Raw genomic sequence first — 8,570 nt, forward strand, 5'->3', positions numbered from 1 at the left:
AATGTATTTGAAAAAATCTTCTTAATTAATTACAAGGCTAATTTAGTCAATTAATATAGATTTAATAAAGGAAAATTGCATTTTTTAAGGGATTATAGATTCTATTAATTTTAAAAATCCGATTTTACGAATTATAATTCTTTTAATTCGGACATTCTGACAGAATAAGTTTATGAGTATATTCAAAAATTCTTGAACAATCATGAATTTAAAATTTTCTTATAGAATAACAAATTCTTGAACAATCAATTGAAGAATAAAAACAACAAATACATTATTTCTTATAGAATACGGGTAACAATTGTTAATAATTACATCAAAATCTAACAATGACTAATACATTCTAAAAGAATAATGAGGTTCATTTCAATTTTATGGTCCGTTCTTCAAGCATCAACTTCTGTGATTCCAACATAATTGGAAATCGTCATTCCATTCCAACAGAATTGGAATTCTTGATTCCATTCCAATAGATATTAGCCAAAAAACTGATCATTCTGATATGTATATTAGCCAAAACACTGCTTTTCATTTCCTTTCTTTCCATGTCAAACACCCAATCCAAACACCCATTGTTTTCTATCCAATGACCATTTTGACTCTGTTTCAGAAATCAAAATAGAAATCAAAAGCATAATCTATCTGAAAAGAAATAAGAGCCAACGCCACATCAAAAATTAAATCACAATAATATAAGGCAGGAAGCATACTAAAACCATGTTTTTGAAAAGAAATGAAGATGTCACCAATTTAGTATCTTTGTCAATTTAAGTTTCCAATGTGACACTAAAAACCTAACATTACTCCTCTTGTTTTGTGTGATAATCGCATTCAACTATTCACCTGCACCAAATTTGTAATAGTATCAGATTAACCAAACAGACACACAAATAAGCATACACTTACAAAATAGAGAATATCCAAAATAAAATTTTCCTTTTTAACTGCATCAATGGTTGTTCCTCCGGCTTCTACAACGTACTTACTCATCTTTCTTTTGTTCATCAAAATGGCCATGCCTATGTTCTCCAAATTGTACATGTAAATCCAAATAGAGGTAAAATTGATGATTGTGGTATATAGATGTAGACCTGAATCCATGAAATCGATACACATACATGGTTAAACACAAATCTGCAGACAAATAGGCAAAGGGGTGGGCGATGATTTTCATCCCCAAAGTAAATGCTCATGTAACTGGAAGCTTGAATTAACCATTTAAACTAAAAAAACAAACATATCCTACTTCAGAACCACATAAACTTAAATCAATGGTCTTAAATTCTCAGTATCTACAAAACTTGAACAAATGAATAGATTAGTGAGAAATGTAACCTGCACCTCTGTACATTACTACATAAAAACACTACCTTCCACATAAGCTAAAGTAAAATAAAGACTAAGCTTACATGTCGATTTTTAACTTTTTTCACTGTAGAGTAGAACATGTGATGCTTTGATGGATATGAAGAAAATAAGAAGAAAGAAGAAGAAACAGAAAGGTGACGTTTTCTTGAGAAGAAAGCAACGACTAACCTGAAATACAACCTTAAGAACCACAAAATAACTCTTTTTTACAAAAGAAATCTACAGCTGAACAAAAACCAAGATCTTCAATGGTAATCATTCGACCATGTGTGACTGGGAATCAGCAAACACTTGTACGATAGAAAATAAAAAGAAATAAAAATTGGATTTTTCACTTACTTCGGGAAATCGAGAGAGATGTAGAGGTGATTATTTGTTGCTTCGGCAGTGGAGATAGAATTGGATATTGGTGGTAACAGTGGAAATGAAGAGGGGTGGGGCTAGGGTTAGGGTTTCAGGATCGAGACACAAGGAGATGGGATTTGCCTTTTTCGGCGACCCTTTTGGGTTCCTTTCCTATCGTTGGTCAGCAACAAACCAACGGAGCAACAATAGCTACAGTCGATGGTGGAGTAGTGGTGCTACATGATCTGTAGGAGGCAAAGAGGGCTGCAATCGCCAACAAAAAGTCGTCGACCATAGGCTTCTTCTTCGATAATTTCATAAACGAGAGAGAAAAAGAAAGCAGTGAGGGAGTGATAGTTCATCGATGTACAAGGTCGATAACTGCTGCCCTTCTTTTTGTTTCAGGTCATCGACGACTGTATATAAGAAAATAAATTAGGTTAAGAGTGAAGGCTAGCAAGATTATAGGGAATATTTTTGGAAGTTATTAAACAAATGACTAAATTACCCTTATTATTTATTTAATTATTTAATTTTGATTGGCCCACATTTATGCATATGATAACACAATACTTAGTTTAAACAAATGAACCTAGCTCTCTCTCTCTCTCTCTATATATATATATATATATATATATATATATATATATATATATATATATATTAGGTATATAACCATAAAAAACTATATAGTTTTAACAAAATGCAATCAAATCTCTCTACCATCTTTCTTGTATCCTCTATTAGACTAGATTATAGACTTTGTATATATTTATATGGAGTTTAAAATATTTAGTTTTGCACCACAATCCATATATAAGAATACATTATCAACTACCTATAAGCCTTTATATTCAAATTTGATATAGTAACTATAGTAAAATATTGAAATTGTTCAATAAAAACTCAATAATATTCTTCTCATAACACATATTCGAAATACATAGGTGTTGGCGATAAATTAGACCGGAGGGTATGGGTGGGGAGTTTTTCACTTTTTGTGTGCCACACCACCATTTCCCTCACTTTCCTTTCCAACACCTAAATCCCAAGGAATGAGTGAGAAACTTCCCTCACTATTTTTTTTTCAATAAAATTAATTGATTTTAATAATAATTGGAATATAAAAGTATAGTGTCTATTTTGTAATTTTCGAAAACTATTTTTGTGAAGAGAATTCATAGCTGGGTGTATTCTGCCATAAGAGGTAAAACTCATGATAAATTTTACATTCATCAGCACCTATATGTCCCCCCTACTAGTTTCACTGTTGGTGATAAGTCACATTTTGTTCTTCTCGTATTAGTGTCACTACAAGAAAAAGACCATTTTACGATGCGCAAACAACGACACTCGGAGATATATGTTACGCAAAAGAGAGTAACGTTAAATAAGTGTCATCTCTTCAAAAAATTTAAGGATTTAGGTCGCGCATTATTGCGTGCCCTTAAATTAGTGTCTAATGTAAAAAAATAAAAAACACGGAGGGCACTTTAGCTAAAAGGTGCGTCGTCTATGAATGTCGTTTTATATTTTTTTTAAGAAACGCGCTTCTCGCTTCTCACTTCTCCTTAGAGGGAAAATGAAATCCCCAAATTTTTTAATCCCCCGCCTTCTTCTCCCTCGTCTCCACCCTCACCCACATCCATTGCCTCCAATCCTCGTTGCCTCTTCTAGTCTCAAACCCGATCCTCGCGTTAAATGGTTCAGTGACTGCAACTCCTTTCGATTGTAGCGCTGATCGACAACTACGACTCATCAACCGTCAATTGAAGCTACCTGTTGAACAACTCCTAATCGAAACCTTAACCTTCTCGTCTCTCCTTCCCCCAAAATTTTGAACATCCTCCTTCCTCTTCCTCTGTACTCTCTACACCCGCTAGATCGATTTCATTCTCTCCCTTCCTTCTCTCTACAAACCCCTTCCTCTACGATCGACTTTCACTCCTTCTCTATGCAAACCCTAATCAGACATAACGCATTTGCAATGGTAATATCTTCTTTCACAAAATAGACGATTGACCGAAGAACTAGGGCTTTTGATGAATCATGCATTACCAATAACGATAGCTATCCATCATAATTTGTGTTTTCTCTCAGACTCCACCATTCCAACATCGCACCACAACAACGATTCAAGCCACGAATCAACAGTTTTGAGTTTTTTGGCTTCAATTTTGAAGGTACGTAGACATGATTTTAAAGTTCTGAACTTTTTTCTTTCCTATGCTACCACTTCCCCCCTTTCCTTTTTTTTACACTCTCCTTGTAATTACAAATAAATTGAGATAGAGAGTCGGTCTATCGATTAATCAACCATGGTGGATGAATTGGTGTAACTATCACCTGTTATAGTTTTTTGAATTTTTTTGTTCGAACAATGCATGCCAACTGTTCGTTGAATTGCTCAAACGAAACTTCCATCACAAAAAATGAACTGATGGTCTACTTTTTTGTCCAGATTGCCCAGAGAGTGAAATATTAGCCATTGGGATGGCACCTTATGCTCATCTGGAGGTTTATAAAGTATGTTTTGGTCTAGATTGGCCAGAGAGTGACATCTTAACCGGGCTTGATGCTGCAGTAGCTGATGGAGCTGATGTGATATCAATTTCTATTGGAGAAGAAAACATGCCTTTTTTTCAAGACAGCATTGCAATAGCCTCATTTCAAGAAAAAAATGTCTTTTTTCCCAATGTAATGTTCGGTAAACTGATGCAAATCACCAAGAGGATGAAGGGCCTTCAATGGTGCTTTGTTTATTACACTATGGTAGCGGAGATGACGGTGTTGTTGATAGCCCTAAACAATAGTCATCTTAAAAGAAATTATCAAAGAGAAAGGTACGTATCAGTTCTAGAGTTCTTATATAAAATTAGGTCAGCTGTACCCTTCTTATATAAAATTAATGAAATCGATTTTAAAAGCAAGCCATAATATTGATTTTGAAATCGAGCCCCAGATTTCGGAATATAGCCCTGCCTGTTACCATTAAAATTTACCCCTGCTTCTGATTTTTTAGCTTCCTGGTCAGGCCGACTCATAGAACTATTCCCCACAAACCCTTTGACTTCCGAAACATCACCCCCATCCTTGTTCTTTCCCATAACCTTGTTACTTTTCCAACTTTGCCCCTGTTCAATCTTTGAATCATTAGACTTTCCTTTCATTGGCTCAATATTCCCATAATACCCCTGCCCATTTTTACCTCCTGTCTTCCCACCTCTATCAAAACTAAATTCCAAATTTTCCTGATTATTCCCATTATACCCTTGATAGCGAATTCCAGCAGAAGCCCCAGAATTTCCAATTTTCGGATAATTCCCTTTTGCCCCTGCTTGCGGTTTCCAGCAAAAACCCCTGCACCTTCATTTTTCGAGAAATTCCCTTGATGCCCCTGACTCGAAAACTGTTTTTCCCCCACTGTAGCTTCTTTTGAAAACAAATTTCCATTATTTCCTTTGGTTTTCTTCACCACATCAACAAACCCATCATTTTGTTCCTTAACTTCTTTAGTGCTGGCAAGAAGCACTTGCATAAGATCCATAGTAGCTCCTTCTTTTCCTTTCTCTATTTTACTTCTCTCCTCTTCTTCTTTCATCTGAATAGCAGTAACATCAATCGAGATTAGTGGAAATTGGTTTTTATTTTTTATAGTTGATACTTGAGAAAACCTTATATGTTTTTTTTTTATTTTGTGAAAATTAATTCCAGGTGAAAACAGAAAATGGTATGTTGTGTTAGAAAATGACAATCATACCCTTGGTCACAGTAGTCTCATATCATTATTTCCATTCTCACCTTCACTCCAATGCCCATTATTAGAAGAAATCAATGAGCTCCTTGCCAGCTGCTGCTGCTGGAAGTCGGTCTGATAATGAGATGAAAGATGATTGTTGCCAACCATCCTTGAAGGATTTGCAGCATAAAGTTTCTCTTGGTCATGCCATACACTGTTATATAGTTCATGGTTCTACATAAAGTGAAAACTTTTGCTTCTAGGTCATCCAAATGTACAATGTGATTTTTCTTAACATCAGGTACAAATGTAGATTTTTCATAACAGCAGTGAAAATCTTAATCAGTTGAATGTGTGTTTCATAACATCAGGTACAAATTTACAATGTGATTTTTTTATTCAATTACAGGGTAATCTTATTCCGGAAGGCCATAAAGTTCTTATCTTTTCCCAGAGTTGCATAATGTTTGATATTATTCAGGTTTGTTTCAATGCCTAACTAAATTGGCTATGTTTCTTGTTCTTTTTCTTAACCAAAGTTTATCAACTTTGTGAATATTATTCTGACTTGTTTTGATATTTATTTTTGATATTTTGTTCTTAATGTTGGTTCTAACTTCTTGTTTTTTCTTTTTTTTTTAAACAGTTACAAGGGACCTGAATAGGGGTTTTCTGAATTTGTTGTGATGGCTGCAGACACTGAAGATTTTGAAATGATTTCCCATATTCAATTCCTTACTAAATATAAGGTATATTTCCCATATCCCATATTCCATTCCTTACTAAATATAAGGTATGACACCTGAAATTGTACAAGGGAGGGGCCATGATAAGGCCGCTGATTGGTGGAGTGTTGGAATTTTACTTTTAATAAATCACTATTAAATTCCCATTACTTTTAGCGTGAGGGTAATAATGTAATTTTGTTCGACCTTGTATCTGTATCAGTTCTTAGTAGAACTTTTTTTTAACAATGGAGAAGGATGGATAAGCCAAAAAGGAATCACGGGTGGCTATGATTCTGTTTTCCATCAGATCTATAGTCATATTGTAAAAATCATACCTTGAGCTATAGAACTCAAACGGACCCCAAACCAGTTCACAAATTGAGTTGGCTAACATTCTTAAGCAGCCCAACTTCACTGGTAAGGACTTTATCTATGTGCAAGAATGGAATCTTTGCTGTTAGGTCTGATCCGGGTCTGTTCTGATATGTCATTTTGTTTTCATCATTTATAAGGCTTGGAAAAGGATCTAGAGTGATTCCAAGTTTCTATATGTTCCTGATATTATGAATTTAAGATCTGGAGCAGATGGGGTGTTATTTCCAATTATAAATTGGTTAGAATTGATCCAGACTCCAGATCAGTGGGCAGTCACCAGCTTTTACTAGTGTTGTGATTGTCCACAATGTGAATTTTATATCCGGAGCTTGGGAAATGCTTTTCATTCAATTCCAACTCTGAGACTTTCATTTGTATGTCCTTTACTTCTCTGAATTTTGGTATGGACGAATTCTACTCACAAGTTGGGTAGAATTGGCCAACCTCACTTGACTGTCTTGTTGGAGATAGAAGTGATACACCTTTTTGTAAAATTCATATTTAATTCATCCTTTGGAGTTAGAAGGAGTTCTTTATAGTTCTGGAATCCTGAACAATCATAGTTTTCTATAAAATTTAGTTAAAGCTATGTTTCTATTTTAGATTTTGGAGTAAATCCGTTTTGAACAGCAGGTCTGTTTTAGAGACCTTGCTGTGATTACTCTTTTCTCAACTCATAGCTTCATTACTTCTCCTTTCTAACCTTTAGTCCTTCTAAGATGGATTTTAAAAGTTTAAAATTTTTGCAAGTGTGCTATTGAAAATGAAGATAAACCCAATTGTGCTACTGAAAATGAAGAGCTTGTTCAGGTATCTCAATTTCCAGACATACCCTTTTGGGTTTTTCACTTTCCTGAAATACCCTTTTTGATCTTTTACAATTTCCAAAAATACCCTTCTTGGTGCCTAGGAGTTACAGTGTTACCAGTTGCAGTTGTAATATATATATATATATATATATATATATATATTACAACTGATAATGATAAGAAAACAAGGTAAAGGTTGGAATATAGAATGGAATGGAATGGAATGAGTCATTCCATTCCATTTCTTCCCTCTCTATTTTCTCTCTCTCTTTTATTCTAATGATCAAAGTTCTTGTTTTTAATATCAGTTTCCATGTTCTCTTTTATACTTGATGCACCTTTTATTTGCAGGCTTGGCCTGTGCGTACTCCAAGGCCTGTTGCTTTCAAGCTTGTTGCTGATACCCCTCTTCTTACTGGACAGGTAAGTTTCAAATCTTTTTGTTGTGGATTTCTTATAGTTTACTTAGCTTCTTAAATCAAAGAGTATAAAGCTTTCCTAATGTGTTCTAATAATTAAGAAAACGGTGTTTTTTTGAAAAATGCTTCTCAATTTATCTTATTAGGAAGAATGGAGAACAGGCCTCAAATCATATGTTTTTTTTCCAGTAACTTCCACTTCCTTCATGGGTTTGTAACAATACTGATGGACTTTGCTATTTTGTTGTATGGTGTATTACCTTGGATATAATTTGTTTTTACAGTTTTCTCTTTTTATTTAATTTAAATTTGGATATAAGTTTGTAACACATGGGATTTATGATTGCAGCAAACAATCTTTCTTTTCTTTCCAGACATGATTAAAGACATGTTTTTGGCTGTAGTTATTGGACCACCTGTTGTGGTTGCCATCATTTTGATAGTACAGGTATTATTCTATCTCTGAGAAATTTCATTTGCCATGTCATCAAAAGCTGCCAGATGGACTATTATCTTTCATGTTTGAGTTGGTTCTCAACTTGTAGAAGAATAACATAAAATATTTTGGCATCTGAGTGTAAAAAATAATATTTGAACTCATAAGTTCCTTAATAATACTTTATTGTGTTACATGTAATTTATTACTTACTCATAATATATAATTCAATCTGATTATTGATTATATATTATGAGTAAGGAGAGCATTCTAAACATTCTGGAAACTTTAAAAGAAGAGGGAAATAGGGTCTTGTTCAATGTTTTAGCTGTGTTTGCTCTAAGGGAGATC

The sequence above is a fragment of the Lactuca sativa genome, chromosome 4 (genome assembly GCF_002870075.4).
Source record: "Lactuca sativa cultivar Salinas chromosome 4, Lsat_Salinas_v11, whole genome shotgun sequence".
In the NCBI taxonomy this organism is placed as follows: Eukaryota; Viridiplantae; Streptophyta; class Magnoliopsida; order Asterales; family Asteraceae; genus Lactuca; species Lactuca sativa.